This window comes from Euprymna scolopes, chromosome 38 (genome assembly GCF_053919585.1).
Source record: "Euprymna scolopes isolate OS-2025 chromosome 38, ASM5391958v1, whole genome shotgun sequence".
Lineage (NCBI taxonomy): Eukaryota > Metazoa > Mollusca > Cephalopoda > Sepiida > Sepiolidae > Euprymna > Euprymna scolopes.
Window position 1 is genome coordinate 90,332,259 of NC_136519.1, and position 19,525 is coordinate 90,351,783.

Genomic DNA, 19,525 nt, shown 5'->3' on the forward strand with positions numbered 1-19,525 from the left:
TATGATCTCATTTTCATAGTTTGTGTTATTCATGCGTGACCATTAAGTATAAGAGCAAATGGGAATCGCCCTTTTTTCTTTCTTTTTTTTTTCTTGTCAAGCGATCCAACCATATAATTCGCACACACACACACACACACACACACACATGCACGCGCGCGCTATCTTAGTAAGTTACGATTTTCCCTAAAGGTCAGTGTAGAGTGAGAAACCACTTTCCTTATAAGTCACCCCTTTTCAAATATGAGCTAATGCTTGAGAGCATAGCTTTTCCACACTGAACAAATACCAGCTCTTCTTGAACTGTCTTCTGCTGTAAGTTAATATCAATTTAATGAAGATGAAACCTGTAATCTTTTTTATCTCATGTAAATATTAAAATATTGAGATAAGTAAAATAATGCGAATTTTATCCGTAATATTCACCAAAGATATAGGCTTTATTTCAAGATAATTTCTTTTGTAATTTTCCTCTTCAATTTATTTCTGCGAACTTGTTTTTCCGTTCGCCATCTTGAATTTTAATTTCAGTTTGCAAAGTTAGTCACATCTGAGAAATTGTTTCCTTTATAAAAGCAGTTAAAGTTAGTCGAAAGCAACTTAAAAAACAAAAAGTAAGTATTACTACATGAATTTAGTATCGATTTATTATTTTTTTTTATTTTTGCATTTGCAGAATACGTTAAAAATGTAAGGGAGATAATTACATTTACTAAACGAATAATCATCATAAAAATACTGAAAACTACACAACTTTTTTTTCTTGTAGAATTTTCTTTGTCGATTGTGCTTAATGTTTTTATTTTGGTTTTAATAATGATTTAAAAATCTGGAAAACAACTATTTTATCGTTTCCGTTAAAAATAAAAATATTTAAAGTGTTTAAATAGAGTAGAGATTTTTTTTTTTACTTTTTTTTGATTTAAAGTAATTTTTTTAATAGTAAAAGAAACCAAGGGTTTGTATTACTGTACACAGATTCGAAAAAGTTGTCAAAAAACAAATATATAACAAATAAATGTTATCAAAGACAAGATAAGTTACTTTTCTACCTAACTGGATATAGTTTTCGTGTTTTTATTCAATGTAACATGTTTATTCAGCTCGAAAAACATACAGTGTTTACCGATGTGGCGATGTATTAGAAAATTCAAGATGGCGCCTCACTCCCTCTTTAACACGGTAAGTTTGGGAAAAGGTGTTATAAATAAAAAACTAGACAACATACTATTAAAAACCCGCCGAATATATGTCAACCTATGTCACGGTAACTTATATTGAGCGAGTTTTAACAGTATTTTACCCAGTTTTTTTATTTATAACACCTTTTCCTAAACTTACCGTGTTAAAGAGAGAGTCAGACGCCATCTTGATTTTTCCAATACATTACATCGGTAAACACTGTATGGTTTTCGAGCTGAATAAACATGTTATATTGAATAAAAATACGAAAAATATATCCAATTTGGTAGAAAAGTAACTTATCTTGCCTTTGGTAACATTTATTTGTTATATATTTGTTTCTTGACAACTTTTTCGAATCTATGTGTTCAGTAATACAAACCCTTCAAAAAACAACAAAAAAATATAACAAATAAATGTCATCAAAGGCAAGATAAGTTACTTTTCTACCTAACTAGATACTTTTTTTAGTGTTTATTTAATGCAATATGTTCATTCAGCTCGAAAAACATACACTGTTTAACGATGTATTGGAAAATTTTAAATGGCGCTCGCCTCGCTCTTGAACACGGTAAATTTGGGAAAATGAGTTAAAAATAAGAAACTCTCCAAAATACCATTAGAAATATCAGCCTATGTCAGGGTAACATATTGAGCGAATTTCTAGCAGTATTTTGTATAGTTTGTTTTTTTAAATATAATTTTTAACTAATTTTTCCAAACTTACCATGTTAAAGAGAGAGTCGGGCACCATTTAAAATTTTCCAATACATCATTAAACACTTTATTTTTTCGATCTGAATAAACTTGTCACATTAAATAAAAACACACACACAAAAAAATCCAATTAGGTAGAAAAGTAACTTTTCTTGCCTTTGATAACATTTATTTGTTATATATTTGTTTTTTTGACAGCTTTTTTGAATCTATGTGTATAGTAATATAAACTCGAAGAATCTAATAATTTGTGTATGTTTTCAGTGTCCGAAATTCTCTTGATTATTATGAGTATTTGTTTAGTAGGCATCTCCAAAATTCACCACAGAATTACCCCCCACTATATGTAAAACGATGTAACTTTATTATAAATTAATATTATCAATATAACTTTTTTACCATTTAAAAGAAGGGCAAAATAAACTAGTTGTTGCGTATAGCTAAACCCCCACCACTGCCCTCACTTGCCCTCTCACCTTTCTATAGAACTCTCCTAAAAAAGGATGAGGGCTATGTCTTGTAACATAGCTGCTCAATAAAGCTGCTATTATATTAACTTCTGTGTCGTCTTCACTCTGATACTAACCCGTGAACGTAACATGGTAGCAGCAGTGTTTATGGAAATAATAACATCCAAGGAGACCGACAAATCATCAAAGAACGTGTAAGCAGTATTACTTTTGGTTTTAACTTCTGCTATGTTTTCTTTTTATCAGTCGGTCGCTCCAATTAATGACTTCCCTTCGCCTTGTGGTCCCTGCTAATCTGTGCAGTCTGTTATTATTATGATCGTTATTATTGATATTGAGTTGCTGTCACAAGTGATTCTTGCCAAAACTCTTTCTTTTTCTGCCTCTTTACATTGATTAACTTTTAAAACAAAACACTTTTGCTTCACGGTGATGTCCGCCAAAGAGAATATGACTGCTGCAACTAATACCAGAACTACTCATATTTAGTGGGAATAAGGCGGACTCCTGGAAAATATTTCATAAACGATGGTCCAACTACTCATTGACTGGTCTGGACCATAAACCACGAGAAATTCAGGTTGCCCTTCTGGAGAACTGCTTGGGCGATGGCGCCATGGAAATATACCAGGGCATGCAGTTTGACACCCTGGAGATGGAGTGCACTGTAAAGAATATACTACAAGCACTGGAGGAGTATTCCATAGGAATTCTCAACGAAACCTATGAGTAATTTGCGTTCCATCAGAGGAAACAGGGTGAGGGAGAGGCTTTCGATAAGTTTTACAACAATTTAAGAGTACTGTTGAAGACGTGTAATTTTTGTACCCGATGCAGTAACTCACTTCTGCAGGACTAGATATTAGAAGGTGTCCGTGACCAATTAACCAAACAGGAGCTACTGAAGATACAGCAACTTACCCTACAGAAGAGTGTTGACATATGCAGAGCGGTTGAAATGGCCTCAACCCACAGTCAAAGAATGGGACTGGATATAGCCCAGGTGATGAGGGTACGTGAAACCAGTCAAATGAAGGAACCTGTCTCCAAAAGAGAATGCCTATTCTGCAGCTACGCACACATACCAAAGTGCAACATGCCCAGCCCATGGCAAATTGTGCCATGCATGCAATGAGAAGGGGCATTTCAAATCCAAGTGTCCCAACAAAGACAGAAGAATGCGAAAACAGAGACAGAGTACACAAATGTATGAAAGCAAGAAACGTATTGCACCCCCACCACGAGTACACCAACTTGATACTTCCTCAACAGAGGAGGATGAACAATACACCCACTGGGCGAATGCGATAAAACCCCAAAAAACAAAACAGGCAAAAGAAGGCAAGGGCCTTATGCTTCTGAACAAAAAGAAGTTGTTTTCCAGATTGAGACAGGGGCATCTATTAATACCCTCCCTGAAATGTTTGCAAAGAGGATACAGCCATACAAAGGAGTCTTCTCAATGTGCAATGGGTCTTTGATGAAGCCACTTGGTGTATGCCGAAGAAAGATAAGAAACCCCAAAATGCAGCAAACCTACTCAGTGAATTTGTAGTGTTTAGGGGTGGAGATGATTGCCAGCCATTGCTTGGCCTGTGGGCGAGCGTACAAATGGGCCTTGTGGAGATAAAGCAGAAGAACTTCCACCGTGTTGCAGCAGTTAACATAGAGGAAAGCTACAAGGAAATGTTCGATGATCAACTGGGCAAGCCACTCAAGCCAGAAGCAATACCAACTATAATACCCAATCGTAGAGTACCTATAGCTATACACTCTGAACTGAAGAAGGAGTTAAGTCGATTAACCACATTAGGAGTGATCAAACCAGTAGATAAACCCACTCCGTGGGTTAGCTAACTTGTCATAAGAAAAACAATGGGACAATGAGAATATGCTTGGATCCTCATGAGCTCAACAAAGCACTCATGTGAGAGCACTACACCCTACCAATTCTTGAGGATGTCCTTCATGACATGAGAAATGCAAAAGTATTTACAAAAGTTGACCTCTCATCAGGGTATTGGCACGTTGAGCTCGATGATGAATCCAGTGACTCCACCTTTCAGACATGCTTCGGCTGATATTGCTGGCATCGGTTACCATTTGGCCTGAACTACTAAGCAGAGATATTCCAAAGACATGCCTAGAGTTGTTATCATTGTAGATGACTTGGCAATCTATGGGAAAGACCAAAAAGAACACGACAGACAGCTTCACAAACTACTCCAGAAATGCCAAACAATAACAAACTCAACCCAGAAAAACTGGAGTCACTTTTATGGGGCATCACATCAGACGGCATTGGAGTCGACCCAGAAAAAGTAAGGGCTATCACTGACATTCAGGCACCAAGAAACATTGGGGCTCTCCGCAGATTTCTTGGTATGGCAAACTACATAGGGAAATTTATTCCAAATCTTGCAACAGTGACAAACCCCCTCGAGAACCTCACTAAAAAAGTCCCGTCGTCATGGTCAGATTCCTAACAAGCAGCATTCGACACTATCAAAGAAGCTATCATTAACTCATCTGTCCTTACATACTACGACCCCCACAAGGAGCTGATTCTGGAGAATGATGCATGTGAGTACGGGTTAGGAGCAGCGCTAATACAGGTTGACAAACCAATTGCATTTGCAAGTAGATCCCTATCAGATGCCAAACAAAGATATGCACAAGTTGAGAAGGAGATGCTGCCAGTTGTATACGGCCTAGAGAAATTTCACCATTATACACATGGAAGAGAAGTAGTAGTTTTGACTGACCACAAGCTTCTCGTCTCAATCAGCAAAAACCCTATCAAAGGCACCAAAACGGCTACAGAACTTTCTGGTACGGGTCCAGCAATACAACTACACACTACGATTTAAGCCAGGGAAAGATATCCCATTAGCAGATACGCTGTCACGAGCACCAACAAGCAAGCCAGAGTTGGAAGAAATAATGTCAGTGAATAATCTGACAATGCAGTCGATACAAAACCACAAGCTCGCAGAGATTTGCCAAAAACAGTTGAGGACTCTAACATGAGAGCACTGGCAGAAGTAATCGCTAAGGGGTGGCTTCATAATAAGGAAAGCTTACCCAACTCTATTAAACTGTTCTTTGATTACAGAGATGAACTCATGGTACAATATGGGCTAATACTGCGAGGACAGAGAATAGTCATACCGCATGATATGTGGAGTGAGATGAAACAAAAAGGACATGCCAGTCACCTCAGCATAAATACATGTCTGTGAAAAGCGAGGGACCTCATATTTTGGCCAGGAATGTCTAAAGAGATTAGACAATACATCGAAGGTTGTGGCATCTGTGCAACCTATGCAGACCGCCAGGCAGCAGAAGCACAGATCATAACACCAGTGCCGGAAAGACCTTAGAAACAAGTAGCAGCAGACCTCCAATCATGGGGAGAGAATAACTATCTGATCACAGTAGAGAGACATAGCAATTTCTGTGAAATCGACAAACTGAATACGCCCACATCAGAAGCCATGGAATTCCAGAGGTACTGCCATCTGACAATGGTCCTCAATTTTCGTCTTATGCATTAAGAAAATTTGCAAGGAAATTGCTATTCATACACGAGACAATATTGCAAGGCAACAGCCAAGCAAATGGTGCTGCCGAAGCAGCAGTAAAAATCGCCAAACACCTCTTCTGGAAATGTAAAGTGTCAGGATAAGATCCATTCCTGGGACTGTTGAACCTATGCAATGCACCAACTGAAGGACAAAGCACCAGCCCAGCACAAAGACTCTTTGGTAGAAGGATAAGATCAACAGTACCAGCTGTCAAATTAAAGCTCAAGCTTTGTTACCCACATTCAACTGATGAAGCATGGAGGAAACAGGAGGATTAGGCACCATAAGACGGGAAAAGAGCTAAAAGGCCTCAATGTGGGTGAGAATGTTTGAGTTCAGCCACACAGTCCTTACACAAGAGAATGGAGGGAAGCAACGGTCCGAAAATGAATGACGGGTAGGTCCTGTGAAGTGGAAGCAAGAGACGGACAATGATACCACCGAAACAGGCGATTCCTGTGCAAAACGCCTGATTCAAAACATTCCTTCCCAGCACACCATCAAGAAACACACACAGCTGATGATCACCCTCAGTCCCAAATACAGCCTGACAATCTCATATTACAAAAAGAAAGGATTATACAGGAAAATGAACCGACTGAAGAAAGCATTTGTGAAAGGAATGACAGCCAACAGCGGACCACGCGCTCAGGGCGCATTATTCGAAAACCTGCACGCTATAGCAAATGAATAATTCACCCTTCCCCCATGTTGCCATTCAAAACCATATCCCTACCCCTTCCCCCTTTGAAGAAAACAAAATGAACAAACACCCTCCCTGACGGGGGGGGGAGATGTTGCGTATAGCTAAACCCTTACCACTGCCCTCACTTGCCCTCTCCCCTTTCTATAGAACTCTCCTAAAAAAGGAGGAGGACTATGTCTTATAACATGGCCGCTCAATAAAGCTGCTATTAAATTTTAACTTCGGTGTCGTCTTCACTCTGATACTAACCCGTGAATGTAACACTAGTAATGATTTTTAAAAAATTTTTTCATCGTACGAGAATAATGAAATTGTGAGACAAAAATCCTGTTTGTATAATTGGCGCTTTAAAATAACGTTCCCATGTTGGTAGCATTTTGAACCTGAAAACATAGTCGTGTTTAATAAATTTAGCAAAAATCAACTAAAAATCAAATATTCGTGAAATTTTCGATACTTATACATTTTAGAATGAAATTACATATAAAATGCAGTTTTTGTAAAATATAGGAGGGAAAATATTTAGTACGTATCCCCCCTTCCCATTTATTTTTTCGAAATTTGAACAAAATATATTTAAATCTATCAAATTTCTATTTATTATGAAACATAAGAGTTCAAATAAGTAAAAAATATTTATTTTTAAAAAATTTAAATACACGTATTGATCAAAAACTTACCTTGAAGTTGCAATTAAAAAATGCTATAAATTTAATATAATTATGGTTGTTATTTAAATAGCGTTTTTTTCTAATTAATATATACTAAAATCAGTTGAATTGCCAAGAAAAAGAAACTTTCTAAAAATTAATTAATTTTTAAACGATTAAAACGATTAAAATTCCATTATTTCAAAATGTTCTGTTATAACATAAATTTTTAATTGTTTCAATTTCTTTTTAAATATTAAGTTTTAATATAAACATGACTCTTGCCAGCTATTTTACTGCCAAATTAAAACCGATTTGAAAATATTATTGCACAAATATTAGACATTTAATATACCCCCCACATATTTTCTTTGTCTCTTTTTACTGAACAAAAGTATGGAAGCCGATGGTTACCCAAATAAACACTCGTAAAACCGTATTTAATATTTAATATACAAATGTTTATAATATTATTAATCATTAAACTATGTAAATCTTAAAACCTAACAAAATTATCACAAAGATTAATTATTAATTTCAGTTTGAAGAAGATAAACAGAGGTTTTAAAAAATCATTAAGTCGCTTCTGCTTTTCCATGGTTCTTAAGTTAACACAAGTCTGACGTCACGGAATCATGCTTTCTTTTTTTTCACATTGTTTTGGCAGCCCCTATTGTTTAGTAAATGTATTTATCTTTATTGCATTTTCAAATATTTATGCAACCGCGGCTTTTGTTTTTAATTATTGTTTTTTATTATACAAACGTTCTTTACAATTGCTATAGAAGGAAATAGACACCCACAACCTGTTAACAATAGTTGGGTTCAGCTTAGATAAGTAGGTCCTGCAGACGAGCCTGAACAGTCAGATCATGTGACATGTGGCACCAGTGCTTCTACCATTATTGACCCTTTAAATGATGGATATAAAAAGCATGAACCATTTTTGGAAAAGTTGTAAATTAATCTCCCTGAACTGCTTTATTTACAAAAATATTTCTTTATTTAAAAAAAAAAAAAAATTCGTTGAACTGCTTTATGCGAACAAATATTTGAACTTTGCTGTTTAAAAAAAAAATGTTTTCTTTTTTTTTTTTTTTTTTTACACGGTGGTCACCACTTATCAAGGCCCGGAAGCCACTCAGGGATAAGGGTTATTGCAAGTACAGTACGTTAGTGTGGAGATTTGATGAAGTGTTTACTTAAGGGGGCGGTTCATTAGGAATTTGTTAACGTTGGACTTGAAGAAATCCAAGTTGTAGTCAGGTGGGAAGCAGGCAGACGGAACAGAGTTTCCTTTTAACGTTGACTTATTTTGCCTTTTGTTGCAATTATTTATTTATTTTCACTTCTGCGTTATGTTTATAGTAATAAATGTTCTAAATTTCTTTGAATTTTGTCTTTCTTTAATTCTTTGAATTATTTTTTTAATGTCTTTTTACTTTTAGCTTAACTTGCTTTTATATTTCACCATTTCGATTTTTAGTAACAAATGCTCCTCTACATTAAAAACCGACCTTGTGACTAACTCTGCCCTCGTGGGGAGGAAAGTAAACAGGAAGTAATGTGGTCGCTGAAAAACGTTTTTCGACACCAATAAAAGCATTACAATACATTTAAACCTTGAAGAATTTCCGCCATAAAAAAAAACGCTTTAAAATAGTAAAAAACACTAAAGCTTTTTTCGTTTGTTGTCTTTTTTCTTTTTTTTTTTTTTTTTGGAAGGTGGGGTTTGAGGCGCCCTTATTATCCCAAAGAACCAGGTATGTAAACACTTTGCAATATTTTTCAATAATTATTTACAAAAAATTTTCTTTACAATCAATTTTTATTTAAAAATAAATTATTTTCTAAAATATTTTGTTTATATATGTTTACATTTTGTTTTTAAGTAAAATTAAGAAATTAATTTTAACAGTATTATTTATATCCATCTTCATTCAAACGCGTTATTTTCGGTATCTTCCCCGGTTGTTAACCTAAATTTTCCGAATGTCAGAACGAGGCTCATCTGCAGTGCAGGACCTACTTCTGCAGCAATGGCGGCTTCTAGTCTCCTTGTAGCAGAAGTAGCAATAACTAAAATGAGGGGAAAAAGAGCTTACCTCGGGTACGTCTGTTGTGTCACCGGTTGGGAGGAAAAAAGAGAATTCCAAGATGGCGTCCGGGGGTTTTTATTAGCGTTTACCCCATGCAACTCTCGGAAAATCACGTTTCTTTCTCATGTGATTATGCAAATGGATAATTTCCCGGCCACTATAAAAGCAGGAGGCTAGAGACGAGTCTGCAGTGTCCTGCAAATTGTGTGTGTGGGTGTTTCTGGTGATTGGAGTGTGTCTTCTTTTACCACGGTTATCACGGACAGGAATTCCCTCTCTTCTGGAGGTGGGCGATATTGACTATTTTGAAGTTGTACTGTTGCTGACAAAACATTTATTTTTTTTTTGCCTACTACATTTTTGTTTCAAGCTATTTCGGCCCGAATATGGCGAAGGTGCGGATAAGCAGTGATATTATCAAGCCGTTCTCTGGCAAGGGAGACGTTGTAGCGTGGCTGAAAAAAGTGAGACTTGTCGCACAACTTCAGCAGGTGGATGACGTAGCGAGTCTGCTACCTTTATACCTGGAAGGCGATGCGCTGGCCCTCTACATGGAAATGGAGGAGGACAATCAAAAGAAAATAGACCAGATTGAGGCTCGATTAAAGGAGGCATTTACTGATGACGCGTTTGCAGCATATAGAAAAATATCTATGGTTAGATGGGCTGGTGAACGTGTGGATGTGTACGCCAACAAAATCAGGCAGTTGGTTGGATTGGCCGGATTCACAGGAGATGGCTTAGAGAGACTCACAAAATTAATTTTTGTCACTGGATTCCCTGACACCATCTCAATTGCTCTTCAACAGGTGCCGAACATCAAAACCCTGACCATGGGGGAGCTAATGTCGAGAGCGAGAATTTTGACGGCGACTGGCGAACAAAATCAGGATGTGGTTGTGGCCACACGCTCACCCAACACCAGGGCCCAGAATAATCCTGTTAACGTGACCTGTTTCAAATGCAATGTTAAAGGCCACCTTGCAAGGGACTGTCGAAAACGTGGAACACGGTGTTACCGTTGCGGTGAGAGTGGACACTGGGCTCGGAACTGCTCGGGAAACGAGCAAGGGGAGGACGCATAAGCGCCAGTCTCCTTCCCAACCAAGATATGAACACGACGCTCCCGGTGATAAGCATCCATGTTGACGGGACACGATGTTTGGCGCTTATTGATACAGGATGCTCCAGAACAATTTTACATGCAGACCGGTGCCGGTCTTGGAGGAAAACAAACGTAAATGTCAACACAATTGGTGGAATGTCCCATGCGTGCTGCAGTGTTGGAACGGTCTCTGTATCCACTGATGAAGTTGTGTCTGCCAGAGTCGATGTGTTGGTGGTGCATGGCAAGCCACTGGGATTTGACTTACTTCTAGGGATCGATGCCATAAAAGCTCTAGGAGGTGTCGTTGTCAAGTCTACAGGATCAGTGCGGCTGGGCGCCAGGAAAAGTATTAAATGCGCAGCCATTTCTATCGATGAACCAGATTTCACTGCTACCTTTGACCATCAAAACCGAACGTGGACCGCATCGTGGAAATGGTCTGTGGACCACCCCCCTGAAAGGCTGCATAATCGAGTGTCAGAGTACCCAGTGCCAGCAGAAATTCGTGAAGAATACATGCAGGAGCTCCACACCTGGATAGATAATGGTTGGCTCGTGCCATACCCAGAGGATAAATTGGGACCCCCCCCTGATGGCTGTGATACAGCAGAACTAAGCCAAAGTGCGCCCGGTGATGGACTACCGGGAGCTAAATCATTACGTAGACGCATTTACGGCCAACGCAGATGTTTGTGCGGCTAAGCTGCGTGAGTGGAGACAAAAAGGTGCTAACGTGTCTCTACTGGACCTCAGAAGAGCATACCTACAAGTCCGGGTCCATGAGACACTGTGGCCATACCAGACTGTGGAAATCGATGGGAAAAAATACTGTCTGACCCGTCTGGGGTTTGGTTTGAATGTGGCTCCCTTGATAATGAGAGCAATTGTCAGCGAAGTACTATCTCAGGAAGAAGTTATAAGCCGCGCAGCATCTGCTTACATTGATGACATTTTTGTCAATGAAGACGTGGTGCGCGCAGTTCGGGTTGGAGTGCAAGAACCCGGAGCAGTTGAAGGACGGTGCACGGGTGCTGGGATTGGCAGTCAGGATGGAACGCAATGAACTACGGTGGAAGCGAGGAAATGCAATTCCGGAGGCTCCCAGTATTGTTACGCGACGAACAATCTTTTCCCTGTGTGGTCGACTTGTCGGGCACTTTCCGGTATGCGGTTGGCTTCGTGTGGCTTGCGGAATACTCAGAAGGAGAGTAAGTTCAGTAACGAAGGGCTGGGATGATGAAGCAAGGGATGCCGTACTACATCGTATGATGTTCGAAACCTTAAAATCTGCGCAGCAGAATGATCCGGCACAGGGAAATTGGTGTGTGGACGGCAAAGAGCTGAATGTATGGGTCGATGCTAGCTCCCTAGCAATTGGGGCAGCCTTGGAGATGTGTGAAACTGTGTTGGAAGATGCATGCTGGCTGCGACCCAGCGCCAGTCAGGTGGGAAAAGGGAAAGCTGGAAGTTAATGAGAATTGGCAGAGAATTGGAATGGATATCACGCATTATGGCACCTTCCATTTTTTAACTTTAACAGACTGTGGTCCATCGCATTTCTCCATTTGGAGGAAATTGGCAAAGCAGGACTCTGCAAGCGTGATTCATCAGTTGGAGGCAGTGTTCCTCGAGCGTGGCGCGCCGCATGAACTCCTTTTAGACAATGACACAGCTTTCTGCAGCAATATGTTCCAAGCATTTGCATGTAAATGGGGAGTTCACTTGCGATTCCATTGTGCATACGCCCCAGCCAGGAATGGCATAGCGGAGCGATGTCACCGTACAGTGAAACGAATAGCGGCTAGAATGTGTTGTCCCATACAGGAGGCTGTCTACTGGTATAACATCACACCAAGAGACGACACATCTCCCTCCACTGCGCCTGCCAACAGGATTTATCAATACGAAGTTCGAGTAAAGGAGACCAATCTCGCAACTGCGTCCCCAGGTCCCAAGAACAGCTTTTACCAGGTTGGAGATCGCGTATGGGTCAAAAGACCGCAAAATCGATGTACCACGAGGTTCGGCAAGGGTGAGGTGACCAAGGTGATCAGCCCTCAGTCGATTTTGGTGGACGGTGTGCCTCGTCACGTGAAGGATTTGCGCCCTCGCCATTATGTTGTTACATCGGAGGAAGAGGGAGACTCAGACAGTATGATGTCTTCTGAAAAGACAGAGAGTATGATGCAGGACGACGGAGAGGATTTTGAGCCATATAATGTACATACTGAAGAAGCGGAGGAAGGACCACCCGTCTTGCCTTTACGAAGGAGTACTCGACAGAGACGAATACTGCCCCCCTGCCCTGATTGTGAAACACCGCCTATGGAGCAGACTGGTGGCAATAATGGCGATGAGGAGGATGGCAGGGAGGAAGTGCTGCCTCCGGTTCTTTGGAGAAGTACCAGACAGAGACGACTGCCCCCCTGCCCCATTTGTGATCATGACATCAGGGGGGAGTGTAGCAGAAGTAGCAATAACTAAAATGAGGGAAAAAAGAGCTTACCTCGGGTACGTCTGTTGTGTCACCGGTTGGGGGGAAAAAGAGAATTCCAAGATGGCGTCCGGGGGTTTTTATTAGCGTTTACCCCATGCAACTCTCGGAAAATCACGTTTCTTTCTCATGTGATTATGCAAATGGATAATTTCCCGGCCACTATAAAAGCAGGAGGCTAGAGACGAGTCTGCAGTGTCCTGCAAATTGTGTGTGTGGGTGTTTCTGGTGATTGGAGTGTGTCTTCTTTTACCACGGTTATCACGGACAGGAATTCCCTCTCTTCTGGAGGTGGGCGATATTGACTATTTTGAAGTTGTACTGTTGCTGACAAAACATTTATTTTTTTTTTGCCTACTACATTTTTGTTTCACTCCTCAACTACTGTAGATAGCGAAAGTTTTATGTTATTTGACCCTTTGACACATTCGAGGTCACCAAGTCATTATATTAATGAAAGTTTTGATTTTTGGGTTTGTATTACAGCCTACAAAGATTCAAAAAAGTGCTAAAACAAAAAAAAACAAAAACAAAAAACAAATATATAACAAATAAATGCTTACAAAGGTAAGATAAGTAGCTCTTTTACCTAGCTGGATACGTTTTTAGTGTTTTTTTATTTAATGCATAAGCATCAAGTAAAGATTAGATATCCCGGTAGCAGACAACAAAGATAGGCGAACATCCCAAGTGACACCGGTTGTTCGACCTTGACATTGCCGTTGGTTGGTTGTAAACACGTCAAAAAGCAGACATGTCCGAATGTTCGCGAGCAAGATTTTTTAAAAATATACTTACAAAACTTTTTAAGATTTAAAAGAAAAAATGTAGGGTTTGTATTACTGTACACATAGATTCGAAAAAGTTGTCAAAAAACAAATATATAACAAATAAATGTTATCAAAGGCAAGATAAGTTACTTTTCTACCAAACTGGATATATTTTTCGTGTTTTTAATCAATGTAACATGTTTATTCAGCTCGAAAACCATACAGTGTTTACCGACTTATTGGAAAATTCAAGATGGCGTCTGACTTTCTCTTTAACACGGTAAGTTGTGGAAAAGGTATTATAAATAAAATACTAGACAAAATACTATTAAAATCCGGCTCAATATATGTTACTGTGACATAGGTCAACAACATATATTCGGCGGGTTTTTAATAGTATTTTGTATGTTTTTTTTTTATTTATAACACCTTTTCCACAACTTACCGTGGTAAAGAGAGTCAGGCGCCATCTTGAATTTTCCAATACATCGGTAAACACTGTATGGTTTTCGAGCTGAATAAACATGTTACATTGATTAAAAACACGAAAAATATATCCAGTTTGGTAGAAAAGTAACTTATCTTGCCTTTGGTAACATTTATTTGTTATATATTTACTTTTTGACAACTTTTTCGAATCTATGTGTACAGTAATACAAACTCAAAATATATATTTACAAAACATTTTCTTTAAATATTTACAAAACTTTCAAGGATTAAAAAAAAAAAAACTTTTCTATTTACGCAAAACTTCTAAATGTAAGTAATAAAACGAACGTATTTAAACAAAATATATTTAAATAAATGGGTGTCTTTCTGGGTGCGTTCTTTTTTAGGTAATCTCCAAAAATACCGTTAGGGCTTACAACATGGCCGCCAGAAGAGTCACGTGATCATCACGTGACTCTTCTGGCGGCCATGTTGTAAGCCCTAACGGTATTTTTGGAGATTACCCTTTTTTATATATTTACAGACCTTTTCAATAAAACTACTACTACTACTACTACTACTACTACTAATAATAATAATAAATAAATAAATGGTAAATTTTTACGACGTGCCAAGCCCCAGCATATTATAAACACTCCAACCTCCCTATGTTAACGGCTTTCGGAATAACACCCCCAACCTCAAAAGCTGTTCTTAACATGGGGAGGTTGAGAGGTGTTTATTCCGAAAGCCGTTCTTAACATGGGGTGGTTGGGGGTGTTTATACTACGCTGGGGCAGGTCGTAAAATAATACCAAATAAATAAATAAACCGACGTTACAACTGAGAATTTCGGATGATGTCAATAAAAAAATACACAATTAAAAAAAAAATTTAAATGAAATTATTATAACCAAACTTTTTAATAGCAGAAACAAATATAAAATAACTGACTTGTTCGGATTTTTGCGACCAAGATTAATTGTTATGTACAGTGTGTGTACAAGTAAGTTTAGCGTCCGAAATTTTCAGTTTCTAATGTTTTGTAATTAATATAGTTAATTATTTTTATTTTTTTATTTTATTATAATTATTATTAGTTTTATTAAAGTTCTCTAAATATATTAAAAAACGTACTCAGAAAGACACCCATTTAGTTTAATATATTTTGTTAAATTTACGTTCGTATTGTTACTTACACACAAAAAAATAAAAATAAATAAAAAGAATTAACTATATTTATTACAAAACATTAGAAACTGAAAATTTCGGACGCTAAACTACTTGTACTTAATTTGTCTTTATGGAGAAGTAAACAAATAGCAAGTTTTTTTGGTTTTTTTTTTTTTTTAAATAAAAATGAAAATTATGAAAAGATTTGTATCTTGTGATACTTACTACACTTCATCTTTATAAAAATAAAAGTTATAAAAGATATGTGAATAAAATATATTTTTTTAAATCTCGATTGGGTATACTTGTGATTTTATTATGCATAAAAATTGCCTCGGTCTAGAAGGATTTCTCCTTTCACTGGCCACCTACCGCACTTTAAATAAATATTGAATTCTATTAAAAACGCACAAAGAATGATAAACACACACACACACACACACACACACACACATACACACACTCTCTCTCTCTCTCTCTCTCTCTCTCTCTCTCTCTCTCTCTCTCTGTACATAAAAATCAATCTTGGTCATAAAAATCCGAACAAGTCAGTTATTTTATATTTGTTTTTGCTATTAAAAAGTTTGGTTATAATAATTTCATTTAATTTTTTTTTTTAAATTGTGTATTTTTTTAATTGACACCATCCGATATTCTCAGTTAAAACGTCGGTTTATTTATTTATTTGGTATTATTTTACGACCTGACCCAGCGTTGTATAAACACCCCCAACCACCCTATGTTAAGAACGGCTTTTGGAATAAACACCTCCCAACCTCCCCATGTTAAGAACAGCTTTTGAGGTTGGGGTGTTATTCCGAAAGCCGTTCTTAACATAGGGAGGTTGGAGTGTTTATAATATGTTTATCTTTATGTAAAAGATTTTTATACAATTTCATTTTTTTTTAAATGATTTTTTTTATTTTCAGTTTATTTGTACATGTTTAAACACTTTTTCCAAATAGGATTATAGTAAAAGTGTAGTATCTGTTCTGATGCTATACTTTATATTTTCTGCTATCAATAATTAAAAGAAAATAGTACGTAATAGATTAATGGATGCCGGGTTTGAACTTCAGTCTTGCAATTCCAACAATACTGACTTACAAAATAAAATGATCGAGGATGGGACCCTGGTTTCTCCTCCTCCCCCCATTGAAAAGGTGTTAGGATACCATTATTCTCCACAGAGAGATTCTGTGTGCCTAGCACCCATAGAGATAGACTCTAAGGTCAATACCAAGCGAGGAATCTTGTCTCAGACTTCTAGAATCTTTGACCCATTATCATTGTTCCTTCCTGTCACAGTCCAGGGCAGGATCCTAACCAGTCAACTGTGGAGGAGCAACTTATCCTGGGACCAAGAAATCCCAGAAAATTTCATCGATGCTTGGCAGAATCTCGCTGGTGAGTTGAACGAGTGGAGTGGCATTGAGTTCCCAAGGAATGCTTTGGTGAAGGACGTTCCTACTGAATTCTTATGTTTTTGCGATTCTTCCAGACTTGCGTACGGATTTTCGCTGTATGCCAAGCAAGGGTCGCAATGTCACCTTGTTTTTGCAAAAGGAAAGGTGGCCCCTCTTAAGAAAAAACCCCTACCCATTCTGGAACTCATGGCAATTTATCTTGCTTTAAAGGTCGTCCCTAATGGTTTAAGGGCCTTGCAGCCTGTCGACGTCCGTAATTTATTTGTAGTCTCCGATGCCAATGTGGCATTATCTTGGGTGTTGAATGGTAGGGGTACGAAGAAAAATCTCTATGTTAAGAACAGAATTCAGGACATTAAGAGGATGTTGGAAGATATCAAAGGTTACTTCGGTATATTACCTCAATTTAAATATGTCCCTTCTGCTGAAAACCCGGCAGATTTATTAACCAGAGGTCTTTCCTCTGCAAAGTTCCGCCAGTATCTCGATTTGTGGGTTCATGGCCCTGATTGGGCAAATTGAAGTGCTATTGATTGGCCGACAACTCCGTTACCATGTCTGAATGACACTAATAAAAGGATTGTCTCTTGTTTTCTTTCCAGTGAGGCTACATCGGAAGAGAATATCTTTTTGTTTAAGATTTCAAACTTCTCTTCCTTGACGAAGACAATTGGTGTGCTGGAAAAGGTTTTGCAGTTTGTCGATAAATTGAAACATCGACAAACCGATACGGTTAAGAGGGCAAAGTTTATGCTTTTTTCTAGTATTCAGAGGAAAGAATTCCCCTGCGAATCAAATTACTTGAGTGAACCTGCTGGTAAGAACATACCCCCAAGAGTAAATGCCCTCAGATTATTCTTAGATAATGAGGGATTGATACGTACTACGGGTCGTATACAAAGTTCCGATATTCACCCATATCAAGTCAAACACCCTATTCTCTTAGGTAAATATCATGATTTGACTCGTCTAGTGGTTCAGGAGGCACACTGGAATTGCAGTCATATCGGAGTTTGTTCAACCCTAGCCAAGTTAAGACTAATGGGGTTTTGGATCCCTCAAGGGAGACAATCAGTGAGAGGTGTTCTCCGCAATTGCATAACCTGCAGAAAAATTAATTCTCTGCTTTGTCAGACCCCTTCAGGTTCTCAACTACCAGGTCACCGGACAAAATTTGTTTGCGCATTCAACCAAGTTAGTGTCGACTTTTCGGGCCATTTTTGGATAAAGGGGAACAATGAGGATACCAAAATGTATATCTTGTTGCTCACCTGTATGAGTCTCAGGGCTGTACATCTTGAATTGTTGCCTGACTTGAGCACACGATCATTTCTCCTGGCATTTGTCAGATTTACTAACCGATTTGGTGTCCCTTCCTATGTTTATTCAGATAATGCCAAAACCTTCTTGGCTGCTGGTATTTCGTTGTCTGAAGTATTCGTTTCTGATGAGGTCAAGGAACAATTCAGATCGACTTCAATTAGACATGTCACCATCCCTCTTTATTCTGCATGGCATGGGGGCACATGGGAGCTGATGATACAAACTGTGAAACGATGTTTCCACAAAGTAATTGGTAGAAGGAAGATCGAGTATTTCAACTTCCTAACTATTGTTTCTGACGTAGAGAATGCTATTAATGACAGACCTCTCACCTACTCTGCAGAAAGGGGATTGGAAACCTTGACCCCTAATCATTTTCTGCAAACGGGCTATAGTCCACGCTTGATATTGGGATACATGGAGGTTGGTGATCTCTGCCCTGACACCCCAGGTAGGGTGCAATTGTTAAATTCTCTGCAGCTGAGATGATGAATTTGTTGAAAAATCCCGCAAAATTTGGTAGGACGAATATCTTCTCTCCCTAAGGAAAGGAGATAGAGAGATGGTCAGTCAGGTTACTGAAAAGATTTCTGTAGGTGACGTTGTTTTAATTAAAACACCCAACAAACCTAGACCATTCTGGAGTCTTGGTAGGGTGCTCAACCTCATCTACGGAAACGATGGCAGGGCTCGTTCAGCTCGCATATTAAGGGATGGGTGTGAACAAGTCCACCCCCTAAAACATCTGTTCCCTCTGGAAATGAGGGATGATCCTACATCCACTTCTGCGGAGTTTGTGGAGGAGGGAGGTCCCTTCTTCTGCCCAACTTGTTCCTGTATGGTATGTTGTGATAAGTGCAACAACTTTAAATCATTTTTAATGCGTCGGAGTTAATGAACAAGATACAACCGGAAATTGGTTTTGTCCGAATTGTTCGGAAAACATGTTAGGTTAGGTCAAGTTCATCCATTGTAGCAATTAAAGTTGAATTGTCTACTGACTTATGTTATTATAGTTTTTTTTTTCTAGTTGTTAATTATTAATATTATTAATTTAGTTAAAACTGTTAGTTGAAACTTTACTCATTTTGTGGGAGAAACACATAATACTTATCCTTAGGGATTAGTCTCATTTGTTCTTGAAACTTAGAGGAAATTCTTCACTAGAATTTAAATATAAATCAACCTATTTTCATTTTGATAATTTAAAAAAAAAAAGTAATCGATTACCAATTACTTTTTTGTTGCCCCCTGGAGGGTGTGTCAGAAATAACACGATGATACAGGACCACTGATTGGTCTTGACCATAATGAGACAAGGTCGGTGATTGGCCACTAAGGGCTTCCCCGTCTGACCCCCTTTTTTTTTAGCGGGAAAATAAAAAACCAG

General features: G+C 38.3%; 1 long non-coding RNA gene across 1 annotated transcript in view; it reads left to right on the forward strand.

The window, feature by feature from the left end:
• Positions 1–496: 496 nt before the first annotated feature.
• Positions 497–19,525, forward strand: part of LOC145263238 (uncharacterized) — a 39,651-nt gene continuing 20,622 nt past the window's right edge. The window contains exons 1-2 of the long non-coding RNA XR_013864503.1: positions 497–614; positions 9,038–9,075. This is a non-coding gene — a long non-coding RNA (uncharacterized LOC145263238). The remainder of the gene's footprint in view (positions 615–9,037; positions 9,076–19,525) is intronic.